The sequence below is a fragment of the Pseudonaja textilis genome, chromosome Z (assembly GCF_049901715.1).
Source record: "Pseudonaja textilis isolate UNSWEBS1 chromosome Z, rPseTex1.2, whole genome shotgun sequence".
NCBI lineage: Eukaryota > Metazoa > Chordata > Lepidosauria > Squamata > Elapidae > Pseudonaja > Pseudonaja textilis.
This window is the reverse complement of record NC_142008.1, coordinates 4,017,290-4,035,352: the sequence shown is the minus strand read 5'-3', so window position 1 is coordinate 4,035,352 and position 18,063 is coordinate 4,017,290. Positions and strand designations below refer to the sequence as shown.

The 18,063-nt window shown below is 41.9% G+C and overlaps 1 protein-coding gene across 2 annotated transcripts in view; it reads right to left on the bottom strand.

Moving 5' to 3' along the window:
- The window catches only part of VILL (villin like), a 70,296-nt gene extending 65,630 nt beyond the window's left edge, over nucleotides 1-4,666 (bottom strand). Inside the window, exon 1 of one of the 2 annotated variants that reach the window (XM_087916494.1) lies at nucleotides 4,039-4,666. The gene's annotated coding sequence lies outside the window, so the exon portion shown is untranslated. The remainder of the gene's footprint in view (nucleotides 1-4,038) is intronic. The other variant, XM_087916493.1, reaches the window with a different exon arrangement.
- Between the last annotated feature and the right edge of the window lie 13,397 nt (nucleotides 4,667-18,063).

Here is an 18,063-nt window from a genome sequence, read left to right as displayed (position 1 = left end):
AACTCGATTGTTAAGTGAATGTGGTTTCTCCAATTAGACTTTGCTTGTCAGCAGATCACCAAAGGGGATCATGTGACCCAGGCACACTACGACCGTCATAAATGTGAATCAGTTGTCAAACATTTGACTATATGAGCCTCAGTGGCGCAGTGGTTAGAGGACATACTGCAAGCTACTCCTACTGCAGTTTGGCAGATCGAATCGCACCAGGCTCCAGGTTGACTCAGACTTCTATCCTTTCGAAGTGGGTAAAATGAGGACCCAGATTGTTGGGGACAAGAGGCTGACTCTGTAAACTGTTTTGAAAGGGCTGTAAAGCACTATAAAGCAGTATATAAGTCTTAAGCGCTATTGCTATCTGAATGTAACTCCCGTGACTCTGGGGTGGTTGCAAAAGGTCATCAGTCACTTTTCTCAATAACTTTGAACGGGCACTAAGGGAACTGTTGTGAGACAAGGATCACGTGACCACAGGGATCACGTGACCACAGGGAGGCTGCAATGGTTGTGTGAAAAACGCTTTTTCCCATGCTGTGTAACTTCAAATGGTCACTGAACAACCGGTTGTAAGCTAAGGCAGGGGTTCCCAACCTTGGCGACTTTAAGACTTGTGGACTTCAACTCCCAGCATTCCTCAGCCAGCTTTATACTGCTTTGTTGGCGGAGGAATTCTGGGAGTGGAAGTCCACAAGTCTTAAAGTGGCCAAGGTTGGAGACCCCGAGTTAAGGGATGCCTGTATACAGATCGGAAACAGAAGTCCCAGCAGAGAGAGAGAGATGGTCAGGCCTGATACCCTTTGGATATTCACACGGTAGGAAGTGGAGGGATTTGAAGAGTTGAGAGTGGTAAATGGTAGATCGCGGAGTTATTTTTCAACAGGCAAAGATGGGACAGGAATTAAATTATGGTCTTTCCTTCTGGCTGGTCCAATTCTTCTTCTGCTGATCAGCTGTATCTCAGGAGTAGAGGACGATGTGAAGACAAAATCATGAAAGCCACTCTGGACCATCTGGGTCAGGGCCAGAAGTTCTCCAGGCCTGGTTTGTGTCTCCTTCTAAACCAGGGCTCTCCAACCTTGGTAACTTCAAGCTTGGTGGACTTCAACGCCCAGAATTGCAATGCTGGCTGGGGAATTCTGGGAGTTGAAGTCCACCAAGCTTGAAGTTACCAAGGTTGGAGAGCCCTGTTCTAAACCACCTGGCTTTGTTTTCCCTTAAGATATGCAAAAATATCCAACCAGCCAAAAACAAACTCTGGATCCTGATATGAGTCAAAGTGAATCGTGTTTGAAGTTCTCTTCAAATATTCCGATGATGACCCTCCCTCCTTGGAAGTCTCTGGACTACCACCATTCTTCGTAAAATATTTCCATAGACTACAAGTGGTCCTTGACTTATGACCACAATTGGGACTCAAACTTCCACCCTAAGCGAGGCAGTTGTTAAGTGGGTCATGCTCCATGTTATGATCTTTTTTTGTTGTTGTGCGATCATTAAGTGAGACAGCGAGAAAAGTCACCAATGGCGATCATGTGATTTCAGGACACTGGAACTTTGGACATTGGAAGGGACTTTGAAGGTCTTCTAGTCCAACCTGCTGTGCGAGGCAAGAGTCTATACTATGTGAGACAAATGGCTGTCCAAGCTCTTCTTAAAAACTTCCAGTGTTGGAGAACCCACCACTTCCAAAGACAAGTTGTTCCAGTGATTAATTGTTCCAACTATTACTAAGTGTCTCCTTATTTCTAGATTGGATCTCTCTTTGATTAGTTTCCATCTGTTGCTTCTTGTCCTGCCTTCAGTGCTTTGGAGAATAGCATGGCTCCCTTTTTGGGAGGGCAGCCCCTCAAATATTGGAAGACTGCTATCGTGTCTCCCCTAGTCCTTCTTTTCATTAAACTAGATATATCCAATTCCTGTAACCGCTCTTCATATGTTTTAGCCTCCAGTGTCCCCTAATCATCCTTGTTGCTCTTCTCTGCACTCTTTCTAGAGTCTCAACATCTTTTTGACATCGTGGCAACCAAAACTCAATGCAATACTCATTATATTTGAATCTGCATCTGTTGTATTTAATCTCTTCCAATCAGGTAGTCCTTGACATATGACCTCAATGGAGCCTGCTCATTATGGTCCTAAGTCATCACTGTCATAAATTGACCAGTCCAATTTCATTATTGTTTTGTGGAGGTCACTAAATGAATGTTGCATTCAATAATTTTTGCTCCAAAAAGTTAACTCCCAGTTTTTGGCAAAGCCATCGTAGAGCACAGTCATATGACTGTCGGATGCTATAAATCCTCTTCATAGCTCTTCCCTGCACTCTTTCTAGAGTCTCAACATCTTTTTTACATCGTGGCGACCAAACCTGGATGCAAATATTCCAAATGACGCCTTACCAAGGCATTATAAAGTGGTATTAACACTTCATGTGATCTTGATTCTATGACCATAGGGTTATGGCAATGGTCATAAGTGAAAGGATCATTGTAAGATCCCTTTTTTAAGCACCATTGTAACTTTGAACATTCACTAAAAAATTGATGATAAGTCGAGGACTACCTAAATCCTTCCTTTCTGTTCCAGCAATGACGTTGATGAAAAATAGGTAGGCATTGTTGTCATTTCATCAGGGAATTTTGTGGTGATAAAAAGGCAAAGTTTACCAAGAGTTGCTCAGCCAAGCTCTGCCCTAAAGACATGATGGGAAAAATCAGCTCCGTTTTCTCTAGGTCAATATTTTCTTTAACAAAAGAGCATTTCCTTTGTTAGCAATAAATGCACCTGACTTCCTCTTTTTAGCAGAAAGCAGCTGTAGATCTCAGCTAGTGCTGGCTTAAATAGCAGTCTTCCAATAGTTGAGGGGCTGCCCCAAAGAAGAGGGAGTCAAGCTATTCTCCAAAGCACCGGAGGGCAGGACAGGAAGCAACAGGTGGAAACTAATCAAGGAGAGAAGCAACCAGGAATTTAAGGAGAAATTTCCTGATAGTCAGAACAATTAATCAGTGGGACTTCTTACCTCCAGAAGTTGTGGAAGCTCCAATACTGGAAGTTTTTAAGAAGAGATTGGTTAACCATTTGTCTGGAATGGTGTAGGGTCTCTTGCTTGAGTAGGGGGTTGGACTAGAAGACCTCCAGGGTCCCTTCCAACTCCTGTTGTTCTGTTAAATCAAGTGCATCTGTCCTGATACCTTCCATATTTCCCAACCACTGCTTACAACTTTTATTAATTTTGGGATCTCAATGCCACTGGGGGTGGGTCTGGGGGTGTTAGGTTGAAGAAAACATATTCAGGAAAATCACAAAGGTAAAATCAAGGCCTTTCCGTATTTTGCTTCTCAAGTATTAATATGATATGTAAGTGAAAAACTGCTACGTCAAAAAATCTGGTTCTAGGTCTGCTAGAATTGCAGTTCTGCACTTAAACTGTTTTGTGTGAAACCTCAGCTCTGATACGCTGTTAATCAATTAAGGACAAAAAAGAATTGACCCAAAGAACCATTTCTTCTCCTTACATCTTGAGGTTAAAAAAAACTTTAACTCAATTTGAGCTTCTGCCACAAGTCAAATGAGTCATTCACAATGAACGGTACAAGAGATAATTACTTGGTGGGTGAAAGGAAGAGCAATTTTTACTGTATGCACCAGCAAAAAGTCAAATCTAGATTGTGTCCATATCTAACGCTGGTTTGGAAAAGCAACCCATTTCAAACCTTGGAAAAAATATTTAGAAAGAAAGAAAGAAAGAAAGAAAGAAAGAAAGAAAGAAAGAAAGAAAGAAAGAAAGAAAGACTGAAAAACAGACAAAGAAAGACAGACAGACAGATAAATGGATAGAAAGGAAGGAAGGAAAGATAGACAAAGAAGATAGAAAAAAGAAAGAAAAAGACAGACAGACAGAAAGAAAGACCAAAAGACCAAAAGACATAGATAGAGAAAGAAAGACAGACAGACAGACAGAAAAAAGAAAGAAGGAAAGAAGAAAAGAAAGAAGATTTTTAATTTAGGTTTGCATATCATGAATTAAATGAAACATACCCAGTTATTCAGATAATCCAACTGTCTGGCTTTGACAATAGGCTGAAACGTCAGTGGTGCTCGCTTCATACCCCACAGCTAACCACAAAACCAGCCAACCCAATCTTCCTTTTATTGTACTGTGCAAATACTGTGGAAGGCAATTTTTCACCCGCTATTTTGCCTCTTTCAAGCAAGAGACAGTTTGCAAAGTTAAAGGAACGTCAATCCTTTACGAAGAGAAAAATATCAATTTACATCCCCAATTCCAGCCTGAAATAGGAACAATACCTCCAGGGAAAAAAAAATGGCAATCCTAAATTCAACAGGAAATGCCAATTGTAAACAATCTCTCTGGTGGGGAGAGAAGCCTTTTCAAATCCCTAATTCCAGAGTTGAGCTACTTTAAGAGAAAGAAAAGAATGCAATTTTCTCCTGCATAATTTGGTGATCTGGCCACACAGCAAAACAGATCAATACATAAATAGAATCAAAGCAAGTTAAGTTTTTTTGTTCCCTTTTTTTCCCCTTCCTTCTCAAAAACGACCTAGGAAATTTAGCTTACTTTACAGTCCAGATTATTCTGGGTTTCTGGATGGTCCTGCCCACCTGCCTCCAAACCACTCTGCAAGCTGCCTTTTCAGTTTTCAGGCTGGCACCAGCTGCTGTGTAATCTTTAGCAAAAAAAAAAGGGGGCATGTCAGAAGGAAGGTGGTTGCTAGTGTGGAAACCTCCCTTAACCGGCTACGCCCAGCTTTGCCAGTGCAACTCACTGGAGAGTTAGACGAAGCAGCTGGAATTTGCTTGTCGTCGCTGGATTTGTTTCTTGTAGCCGGGGAAAAAAGATTGAGAAATTGCTTCTCCTCGCGTATACCTTGTCAGAAAGGGTCTCTTGAAAGGCTGACCCAAACCAGGCCAGAGGTTCTGATTTACAGGCAGTCCTCAGCCTACAACCAAAACGTCTGTTGCTAAGCAGGACAGTTGTTAAGTGAAGTTTGCTCTGCTTTACGGCTTGCCTGGCCAAGTGAATCCATGCAGCTGGGAGTAACGCGGTTGTTGAGTGAGTCTGGCTCAATGGTTGACTTTGCTTGTGTGCCCACGGGGGGGAAAACCTGTGAGCCCCCCCTCCCTGGGACACGGCCATGGTCGTATATAGGAACGAGTTGTTAAGCCTCTGGATTTTGATCACGTGACCTTGGGCATTCTCAATGGTTGTAAGAGAGTCATAAGCCACTTTTTATAGTCTCGTGTTAATGAATGTTTGAAAGTTGAGCTCATTTCTCCCCTGTGCACCACACTGAGAGACAAAACAGCCTTATATAAAGAAATATATTTTAAATCCAGTGGACTTCAACTCCCAGAATTCCCCAGCCAGTCTGGGAGCTGAAGTCCACAAGTCTTAAAGTTAGCATTGTTGAGAATCCCTGATCAAGAGCTACATATCGAAGGAATTGGCATGTGCAGAAGCCCTCAGAATATTTTTCATATGGTGGAAGTATATATGTGTATGTTTTCATGGTGTACTTTACCTTTTTAAACAAATTAATAAATTTATAAATATTTGACAGGCTGACACCAGAAGGCCAGACAAAAAACAATGGATGAAATTGAATCAAGGAGAGAAGCAACCGGGAATTAACTCCTAACAGTGAGGACAATTAACCAGTGGAACAACTTGCCTCCAGAAATTGTGGGCGCTCCAACACTGCAGGTTTGGATATATTGGTGGTCCGCAGAGAAATGTCCCCCGCATAGCAATTAATCCAGGCTGCGCGGGAACACAAGGCTGCATCACCCACATGGCCCACGGGAACACAAGGCTCACGTCGCTTGCGTTGAGAACAGCACGGAGTAATGAGGGGAGGGGGGGAAAGGGCAGAGGGGGGGGGAATTTGCCCCCTTGCACCTGGCCTGGCCACCGGGCTGCTTCTTTCCGCTTCTTTCTTCTTCTGTTTTTGGCTGCACACAAGGAAAGCAGCAAAAGTCTTTCTTTCTCTCCCGCAAACTCCACCTGAAATGAGTCTTTGGGTCCCTGCAAGGCCTCCTGCTCCAAGAGGCTGCGCTGGCAAAGATTCATTTCTGGCAGAGTTTGGGGAAGAGAAAGAAAGACTTCTGCAGCTTCTGCTGCTTTCCTTGCATGAAGCCAAAAGTCTCTCCCCCTGAGAATGGAGCTGGAGACGGTATCCTGTCATCCCAAATAAAGAACGATCGATCGGTAGGAAAACGGGGTGGGGAATTTTCCTGCAGACTTTTTGGAGGATTTTCCCAGGGTCTCTGATCCGTGGGATTTAAAATTATGAGTTTGGTGGTCCCTGATGTCCAAAAGGTTGGCAACCCCTGGTCTAAATGACCTCTAAGGTCCCTTCCAAATCTATTCTATTCTAACATCCTTATTATTTTTATAAACAATTTAATGCAATAAACATACCTAGTACTCCTCCCTCCTCCTATTTTTCTTGATGGGAGTAAGGCAAAAGTACCAATTTTCAGGAAAAAGACCATACAGATATTCCAGGACTTAACAAAAATTCCTTTAGTGACTGTTCAAAGTTACAACTGAAAAAAGTGACTTTTGACCATTGTTCACACATATGACCATGGCAGCATTTCCATGGTCATGTGCTTTACATTTGGATGTTTGACAACTGACTCGTATTTATGACGATTGCAACATCTTGGGGTCATGTGATCCCCTTTTGCGACCTTCTGACAAGCAAAGTCAACGGGGAAGCCAGATTCACTTAACAACCGTGTTCCTAATTTAACGACTGCAGCAATTCACTTAACAAAAGTGGCAAAAGAAGCTGTAAAATGGGGTAACCTTACCAACAAAATATTTGGGTCCAATTGTGGTTGTAAGTCGAGAATTACTTGTATTTCTTCCTGTAAATGGGTGTAACAGAGAAAAATATTTATCTATGATACACAGATGTCCCCAGCATCAAACAAACAAACAGATACTGGAGATGTGGAACCAAAAGAAATTTTGTGTTGACACACCTGGCCTATAAACCAGATTGTAAGGAGTGAAGGACGGATTATTGGATTGGATAAAGTGATCCTGCTGACATTTCAGTGTAGGACAGATTGATTGGTTATGCCATCAAGTCCTTTACAACTCTTGGTTAATCAGAATAGAGTTGAGAGGGGCCTGGGAGGTCTTCTAGTCCAACCCCCTGCTCCAGCAGGAGACCCTATACAATTTCAGAAAATTGGCTGTCCAGTATCCTGTTAAAAACCTCCAGTGATGGAGCCCCCATCACAATTTCTGAAGGCGACTTTTGTTCCACTTGTTAATTGTCCTCACTATGAGCAAGTTTCCCCTTAATTCCAGGTTGCTTCTTTCCTTGATTATTTCACCACATTTTCTATTTTGATAGATAGATAGATGATAGATGATAGATAGATAGATAGATAGATAGATAGATAGATAGATAGATAGATAGATAGATAGATATGGATGGATGATAGGTAGGTAGGTAGGTAGGTAGGTAGGTAGATAGATAGATAGATAGATAGATAGATAGATAGATAGATAGATAGATAGATAGATAGACAGACAGACAGACCGATATGGATGGATGAAGGTAGGTAGGTAGGTAGGTAGGTAGGTAGGTAGGTAGGTAGATAGATAGATAGATAGATAGATAGATAGATAGATAGATAGATAGATATGGATGGGTGATAGGTAGGTAGGTAGGTAGGTAGGTAGATAGATAGATAGATAGATAGATAGATAGATAGATAGATAGATAGATAGATATGGATGGGTGATAGGTAGGTAGGTAGGTAGGTAGGAGTAGATAGATAGATAGATAGATAGATAGATAGATAGATAGATAGATAGATAGATAGATATGGATGGATGAAGGTAGGTAGGTAGGTAGGTAGGGTAGATAGATAGATAGATAGATAGATAGATAGATAGATAGATAGATAGAAAGATGATAGATAGATAGGTAGATAGATGGATAGATAGATAGATAGGATAGATAGATAGGTAGGTAGATAGATAGGTAGATAGAGATGGATGGATGATAGATAGAGATGGATGGATGGATAGATAGATATGGATAGATAGATAGATAGATAGATAGATAGATAGATAGATAGATAGATAGATAGATAGATAGATAGAATGATGATAGATAGATAGATAGATAGATAGATAGATAGATAGATAGATAGATATGGATGGATGATAGGTAAGTAGGTAGATAGGTAGATAGAGATGGATGGATGATAGATAGAGATGGATGGATGGATAGATAGATATAGATGGATACATAGATATGGATGGATGGATAGATAGATAGATAGATAGATAGATAGATAGATAGATAGATAGGGATGGATGGAGGATAGGTAGGTAGATAGAGAGAGACAGAGAGAGACAGACAGATAATAGGTGGATGGGTGGGTGGATGGATGATAGGTAGGTAGGTAGGTAGATAGATAGATGATAGATGGATGGATGGATAGAGATGGATAGAGATATGGATGGATAGATAGATATGGATAGATAGATATGGATAGATAGATAGATAGATAGATAGATAGATAGATAGATAGATAGATAGATATGAATGGATGGATGGGTGATAGGTAGGTAGGTAGGTAGGTAGATAGATAGATAGGGATGGATGGATGGATGGATGATAGGTAGATAGAGAGAGAGAGAGGGAGATAATAGGTGGATGGATGGATGGATGGATGATAGGTAGCTAGGTAGATAGATAGATAGATGATAGATGGATGGATGGATGGATGGATGGATAGAGATGGATGGATGGATAGATAGATATGGATGGATGGATTGATAGATAGATAGATATGAATGGATGGATGGATGATAGGTAGGTAGGTAGGTAGATAGATAGATGATAGATGGATGGATGGATGGATAGAGATGGATGGATAGATGATATGGATGGATAGATAGATAGATAGATAGATAGATAGATATGAATGGATGGATGGATGATAGGTAGGTAGATAGATAGATAGATAGATAGATAGATAGATAGATAGATAGATGGGTGGGTGGGTGGATGGATGGATGGATGGATCGATAGATAGATAAATAGAGAGATAGATAGATAGAGATGGATGGATGGATGGATGGATGGATGGATGGATGGATGGATATGGATATGGATATGGATATGGATATGGATATGAATATGGATATGGATATGGATATGGATGGATAGATAGATTAGATAGATAAGGATGGATGGATGGATGGATGGATAGATAGATTTGGATGGATAGATAGATAGATTAGATGGATGGATGGATGATAGGTAGGTAGGTATGTAGATAGGTAGATAGGTAAATAGAGATGGATGGATGATAGATAGAGATGGATGGATGGATAGATAGATATGGATGGATACATAGATATGGATGGATGGATAGATAGATAGATAGATAGATAGATAGATAGATAGATAGATAGATAGATAGATAGATAGATAGATATGGATGGGTGATAGGTAGGTAGGTAGGTAGGTAGGTAGGTAGATAGATAGATAGATAGATAGATAGATAGATAGATAGATAGATAGATAGATAGATATGGATGGATGAAGGTAGGTAGGTAGGTAGGTAGGTAGATAGATAGATAGATAGATAGATAGATAGATAGATAGAAAGATGATAGATAGATAGGTAAATAGATAGATAGATAGATATGGATGGATGGATGATAGGTAGGTAGATAGGTAGATAGGTAGATAGAGATGGATGGATGATAGATAGAGATGGATGGATGGATAGATAGATATGGATAGATAGATAGATAGATAGATAGATAGATAGATAGAATGATGATAGATAGATAGATAGATAGATAGATAGATAGATAGATAGATAGATATGGATGGATGATAGGTAAGTAGGTAGATAGGTAGATAGAGATGGATGGATGATAGATAGAGATGGATGGATGGATAGATAGATATAGATGGATACATAGATATGGATGGATGGATAGATAGATAGATAGATAGATAGATAGATAGATAGATAGATAGGGATGGATGGAGGATAGGTAGGTAGATAGAGAGAGACAGAGAGAGAGACAGACAGATAATAGGTGGATGGGTGGGTGGATGGATGATAGGTAGGTAGGTAGGTAGATAGATAGATGATAGATGGATGGATGGATAGAGATGGATAGAGATGGATGGATGGATAGATAGATATGGATAGATAGATAGATAGATAGATAGATAGATAGATAGATAGATAGATAGATAGATAGATATGAATGGATGGATGGGTGATAGGTAGGTAGGTAGGTAGGTAGATAGATAGATAGGGATGGATGGATGGATGGATGATAGGTAGATAGAGAGAGAGAGAGAGGGAGATAATAGGTGGATGGATGGATGGATGGATGATAGGTAGCTAGGTAGATAGATAGATAGATGATAGATGGATGGATGGATGGATGGATGGATAGAGATGGATGGATGGATAGATAGATATGGATGGATGGATTGATAGATAGATAGATATGAATGGATGGATGGATGATAGGTAGGTAGGTAGGTAGATAGATAGATGATAGATGGATGGATGGATGGATAGAGATGGATGGATAGATAGATATGGATGGATGGATAGATAGATAGATAGATATGAATGGATGGATGGATGATAGGTAGGTAGATAGATAGATAGATAGATAGATAGATAGATAGATAGATGGGTGGGTGGGTGGATGGATGGATGGATGGATCGATAGATAGATAAATAGAGAGATAGATAGATAGAGATGGATGGATGGATGGATGGATGGATGGATGGATGGATGGATATGGATATGGATATGGATATGGATATGGATATGAATATGGATATGGATATGGATATGGATGGATAGATAGATTAGATAGATAAGGATGGATGGATGGATGGATGGATAGATAGATTTGGATGGATAGATAGATAGATTAGATGGATGGATGGATGATAGGTAGGTAGGTATGTAGATAGGTAGATAGGTAAATAGAGATGGATGGATGATAGATAGAGATGGATGGATGGATAGATAGATATGGATGGATACATAGATATGGATGGATGGATAGATAGATAGATAGATAGATAGATAGATAGATAGATAGGTAGGGATGGATGGAGGATAGGTAGGTAGATAGAGAGAGACAGAGAGAGAGACAGACAGATAATAGGTGGATGGGTGGGTGGATGGATGATAGGTAGGTAGGTAGGTACATAGATAGATGATAGATGGATGGATGGATAGAGATGGATAGAGATGGATGGATGGATAGATAGATATGGATGGATAGATAGATAGATAGATAGATATGAATGGATGGATGGATGGGTGATAGGTAGGTAGATAGATAGATAGATAGGGATGGATGGATGGATGGATGATAGATAGATAGAGAGAGAGAGAGAGGGGGAGATAATAGGTGGATGTATGGATGGATGGATGATAGGTAGGTAGGTAGATAGATAGATAGATGATAGATGGATGGATGGATGGATAGATGGATGGATAGATAGATATGGATGGATGGATAGATAGATAGATAGATATGAATGGATGGATGGATGATAGGTAGGTAGGTAGGTAGAGATAGATAGATAGATAGATAGATAGATAGATAGATAGATAGATAGATAGATAGATAGATAGATGGGTGGGTGGGTGGATGGATGGATGGATGGATCGATAGATAGATAAATAGAGAGATAGATAGATAGATAGATAGATAGATAGATAGATGGATGGATGGATGGATGGATGGATGGATATGGATATGAATATGGATATGGATATGGATATGGATATGGATGGATAGATTAGATAGATAAGGATGGATGGATGGATGGATGGATGGATAGATAGATGTGGATGGATAGATAGATTAGATAGATGGATGGATAGATAGATAGATAGATAGATAGGGATGGATGGATGGATGGATAGACAGATATGGATGGATAGATAGATTAGATAGATATGGATGGATGGATAGATAGATAGATAGATAGATAGATAGATAGATAGATATAGATAGATAGATAGATAGATAGATAGATAGATAGATAGATAGATAGAACACAGATAGACCATATAGATAGATTACCTCCATGAAGATTCTATGCAGGAGAAATATTGGAAATCAAGTTGTATGTTACTTTCTATAGGGCAGAGAAGAATTATAGATAGTGCACAACTTACAACTATAGTGGAGCCTGCCCATCATGATTCTGATGGTCATAAAACGGGTTGGTCATGTGACTGGACTGATTTTACAACCTTTCCTGCAGTGCTCCATAAGTAAATCACTGGAGTTCTTAAGGGCCCAAAATAACCCAACCAGTTGATTGGCTTCATGCCTAAGGTGGGACTAGAACTCACAGCCTCCCGATGATTGGTCCAGACTCCAAAGACACACAGCTGGCTTTCATGCCTAAAGTGGGACTAGAACTCATTGTTTCCTAGTAACTGGCTCAAAGTCACCTTGCTTAGGGCAAGTCTAGAACTCACACCCTCCTGGTTTCTAATCCACCACTTACATCAAAAGAACTCCATATATTCTCTCTCTCTCTCTTTCCCTCCCTCCCTCCTTCCCCATCTCTCTCTTTCTCCAAATCTAATCCTTCTCTCCATGATCGAGGTCTCCAACTTCTGGCTCCTGGCACATTATAATTTAGTTCTTGAGGGATATTTTAAGGCTGTAATTTAGGGATTGGGGTTTTAGAGTTGGGCAAAGCACACAGACAGATCTCCCTTCCCCCTTTCTTCTTCTCTTCTCTTTTTCATCCTCCCACCCCTCCTCCACCCTTCTCTCTGTACCAGTCTATGGATGGGAAAAAGTCCAATGTTTCTCTATTTTATTTAGGTATAAGATTTCAACCACCCAGCTCCATCAGGCTTACCATATTAAAAGGCATAAAACAGGAAAGCATTTTTTAAAAATTTCATTCGATCATGTCTGATTTATTTTTTTAAGTTTATTTATTTGTTATATTTATACGTTGCCTGCCCCATTCCGATTCTGGGCAGGCTAAGATTCTGGTTCCCAGAGACTGCTTGGAGAAACCACTGCAATTTTCTTTGCAAGTTTTTTCAGAAGTAGTTTGGCATTGCCTCCTTCCTGGGGCTGAGAGGAAATGACTGGCCCAAGATCACCCAGCAGCTTTTCATGCCTAAAGCATGACTAAAACTCTTCATCTCCTGGTGGTTGACCCAAAATCACCCAGTTGGCTTTCATGCCTAACACATGACTAGAACTCACCGTCTCCTGGTGATTGGCCCAATGTCATCCAGTTGGCTTTCATGGCTAAAGCAGGACTAGAGCTCACTATCTCTTGGTAGTTGACCCCAAATTACCCAGTTGGCTTTCATGCTTAAGACATGACTAGAACTCAGTATCTCCTGATGGTTGACCCAAAATCACGCAGTTGGCTTTCATGCCTAACACATGACTAGAACTCACTGTCTCCTGGTGATTGGCCCAATGTCATCCAGTTGGCTTTCATGGCTAAAGCAGGACTAGAGCTCACTATCTCTTGGTAGTTGACCCCAAATCACCAAGTTGGCTTTCATGCTTAAGACATGACTAGAACTCAGTATCTCCTGATGGTTGACCCAAAATCACCCAGTTGGCTTTCATGCCTAACACATGACTAGAACTCACTGTCTGCTGGTGATTGGCCCAATGTCATCCAGTTGGCTTTCATGGCTAAAGCAGGACTAGAGCTCACTATCTCTTGGTAGTTGACCCCAAATCACCCAGTTGGCTTTCATGCTTAAGACATGACTAGAACTCAGTATCTCCTGATGGTTGACCCAAAATCACCCAGTTGGCTTTCATGCCTAACACATGACTAGAACTCACTGTCTCCTGGTGATTGGCCCAATGTCATCCAGTTGGCTTTCATGGCTAAAGCAGGACTAGAGCTCACTATCTCTTGGTAGTTGACCCCAAATCACCCAGTTGGCTTTCATGCTTAAGACATGACTAGAACTCAGTATCTCCTGATGGTTGACCCAAAATCACCCAGTTGGCTTTCATGCCTAACACATGACTAGAACTCACTGTCTGCTGGTGATTGGCCCAATGTCATCCAGTTGGCTTTCATGGCTAAAGCAGGACTAGAGCTCACTATCTCTTGGTAGTTGACCCCAAATCACCCAGTTGGCTTTCATGCTTAAGACATGACTAGAACTCAGTATCTCCTGATGGTTGACCCAAAATCACCCAGTTGGCTTTCATGCCTAACACATGACTAGAACTCACTGTCTCCTGGTGATTGGCCCAATGTCATCCAGTTGGCTTTCATGGCTAAAGCAGGACTAGAGCTCACTATCTCTTGGTAGTTGACCCCAAATCACCCAGTTGGCTTTCATGCTTAAGACATGACTAGAACTCAGTATCTCCTGATGGTTGACCCAAAATCACCCAGTTGGCTTTCATGCCTAACACATGACTAGAACTCACTGTCTCCTGGTGATTGGCCCAATGTCATCCAGTTGGCTTTCATGGCTAAAGCAGGACTAGAGCTCACTATCTCTTGGTAGTTGACCCCAAATCACCCAGTTGGCTTTCATGCTTAAGACATGACTAGAACTCAGTATCTCCTGATGGTTGACCCAAAATCACCCAGTTGGCTTTCATGCCTAACACATGACTAGAACTCACTGTCTGCTGGTGATTGGCCCAATGTCATCCAGTTGGCTTTCATGGCTAAAGCAGGACTAGAGCTCACTATCTCTTGGTAGTTGACCCCAAATCACCCAGTTGGCTTTCATGCTTAAGACATGACTAGAACTCAGTATCTCCTGATGGTTGACCCAAAATCACCCAGTTGGCTTTCATGCCTAACACATGACTAGAACTCACTGTCTGCTGGTGATTGGCCCAATGTCATCCAGTTGACTTTCATGGCTAAGGCAGGACTAGAGCTCACTATCTCTTGATAGTTGACCCAAAATCACCCAGTTGGCTTTCATGCTTAAGACATGACTAGAACTCAGTATCTCCTGGTGGTTGACCCAAAGTCACCCAGTTGGCTTTCATGCCTAACACATGACTAGAACTCACTGTCTGCTGATGATTGGCCCAATGTCATCCAGTTGGCTTTCGTGGCTAAGGCAGGACCAGAACTCACTATCTCTTGGTGGTTGACCCAAAATCACCCAGTTGGCTTTCATGAGTAAGACATGACTAGAACTCACTGTCTCTCAGTTTCTAGTCTGATACCCTAACCACTACACCAAAGTGGCTCTTAGTGTATGCATGGGAGTCTGTCTGTAAAGAACAGGACCTCAGGACTCCTTTGTGACCCTGATCTTGATGGAACTACCAAGTTTTCAAAAACACCATAAGCACGATCAAAGGTGGGAGCCATAGGAATCTTGGAGGAGATGCTGTTCTAGCTGTGACCAAGAAGATCTCCTGCTTAGGTTCCAATAGATGACGTTTTATCACAAATCGGTTAAATGTTGGAAATGCAATCAGACACCAGGTCCATACTGCCATATGTGGTGGACATGCCCCAAAGCCAAAAAATAGTGGAAGACATGGCTGGAAAATATGATAAGACAACAAATAGATCTGAAATCTGAGACATTTTTGTTGAGCATGATTCCAGGAAATTACAATAAGGGTAACACATATTTGGTTCTACACATCTTAACAGTAACTAGGATTACATATCTGGGAGTTGAAGTCCACAACTCTTAAACTTGCCAAGTTTGAAGACCCTTGGTCTAGTCTCGTGGTGGGATTGACAATTTTGTACTCCTGGTTCTGTGGGCGTGGTTTGGTGGATGTGGCAGGGGAAGGAGACTGCAAAATCCCCGTTCCCTCCCCAGTCCCCACTGACCCGCTTTTCAGCTCCTTTCTCCTTTGCAGGGCAACCAAAGGAGACCCAGAGAGTCAGCTGGGACTCAATGGGAGGCAGAAAATAGATGGGGGAGGGGCCAGTCACAGGTGGGATTTGCCGGTTCTCCAAACTGCTCAAAATTTCCGCTTCCGGTTCTCCAGAACTGGTCAGATCCTGCTGAATACCCACCTCTGACGCTAACCCTATGGACAAACCTGTAGGGTTGAAAGCTGTGGTTAGAATGCACTATGGCAGGCTGACTCTGCCCATAGCCAGGAGTTTGATCCTGACTGGCTCAAAGTTGACGCAGCCTTCCCTCCTTCCGAGGTGGGGAAAATGAGGACCCAGATTGTTGGGGGCAAGAGGCTGATTCTGTAAACCGGTTAGAGAGGGCTGTAAAACAATATATATTGGGGGGGGGGGGCTGCTAGAGGTTCGAGTTCAGGCAGACCCACAGCTAATGTTATGGCTGGTTTGGCAAACCACCAAATCCCTCCCACGGCTGGCCCTACCCACCCCACCTCTCCCCGGAGTCTCTATGCGGCCTGTTTTGGATAAAAAGTAAGTGCACGGCCTGCATGGAGTTTTGAGGAGGGGGGGAAATACGCCTCCCATAATTTCCAAAAGTCTGGAAACAGGCCTGTTTACGGCCTCTGAACCTGGGGGAAGCTGTTTTCACCATCCGAGAGGCTCGAGGAAAGCCTCCGGAGCCTGGGGAGGGTAAAAATGCAATCCCCCCCCCCGTGGTGCAGGAGGCCGGCTAGGCCACGCCCATCTTGGCCACGCCCACCCAGTTGCTGAAATTTTTGGAGCCCACCCTTGAGTATACAAGTCTAAGGGCTGTTGCTGTGGTAATTGCTTCACACCTGTTTCCATTCTTCATTCAGCCTATGATTGGCCCCTGGAGAAGGTCAAAGGTGAACTGGATTCTCAAGCCAGATCTAATCTTTTACTGTACGATGCTGGTTGTGGCCAGCTCTCTCCCAATTAAGGACAATGCACATCATTATAAACCTTGGCATTTTTCCAGTAGTCTAGAATTGCAGATTTACCTGTTTGTCCTTCTTGGGTAGAGGCCTATTAAAAAGCTGATAGTCTGTACAGGAAATGTTTACGAATCAATGGAGGGTGGAAAGAGAAGAAGGGGAAAAAAAATATATTGGCAGGAACTTTTTTTTACAAAACCCGTGCCAGGTTTTTGCTAGAGATTTGGTTGCTTCCTGGTTACTGTATTTACCGATGGGGTGGAGAAGGAAACCAGGCATTTAACGAAATAATGACATTCAGGAGTGGAGCAGTAGAAAAGGGGACAGGCAGAAAACTACTAGATTTGCAAATACTGGGTTAAAAATAAAGGAAGGCTTTGCATTATTTTGCGAATGTGTGCAAGCCAGCCAATCCAATGGATCCAATGCTCTAAATCGAGCTAATGAATCGGATTGGACTTGAAGATAAATTGGATGTATGTGCCAATGTATCCTGTCTCCAGAGCTGTGTTTCTCAAACCTGACAACTTTTAAGACGGCCTTCAACTCCCAGAATTACTAACCAGCATCTAAAACATCCTTAACAATCCAAAATATTCAGCAGCCAAAGATGACAAAACAGAAATAGCAGCTGGAATGTCCACGTCCATAGATCTGAAGTAGGAAGGCAGTGGTTTTCCCCGCAATACTCAATGGAAGTAAACATTGGTCTTTGAAGAAACAGGATGGAAAGACGCTCGGACTCAGCTGTTGGAAAAGACTCTTGAGAATACCGTGGATGGCCAAAAAAACAAAACAAGTGGTTCAACAGAACAAATCAATTTAGATTTTCTCCTCCAAAGAATGTACAACCAGTAGTTCGGACATGTTATGTAAAGAGCCAGCTTTCTGGAGGAGTCCCTAATTATGGAAAAGGTGGAAAGAAAAGGAAGATTGTGAAGAGCAATGTTGGAAGAAATGTCCATCTGGATTCAGTTCGAAGTGGTGAGAAAGACACTGGAAACATGGAGGCTGTTTGGAAAGATGGTTTAATGGTGAAGCGGAACCATCAAGCTACGTGTCATTCTGGGTAGCTGACCACATGGAGTGGAGAGTGAGATATATTTACACCGTCTGTTGGGCTTTGAACTTGCTTCCTGTTCCTGTGGCAAGGGCATGTATTCTATTGGTTGCTGTCAGG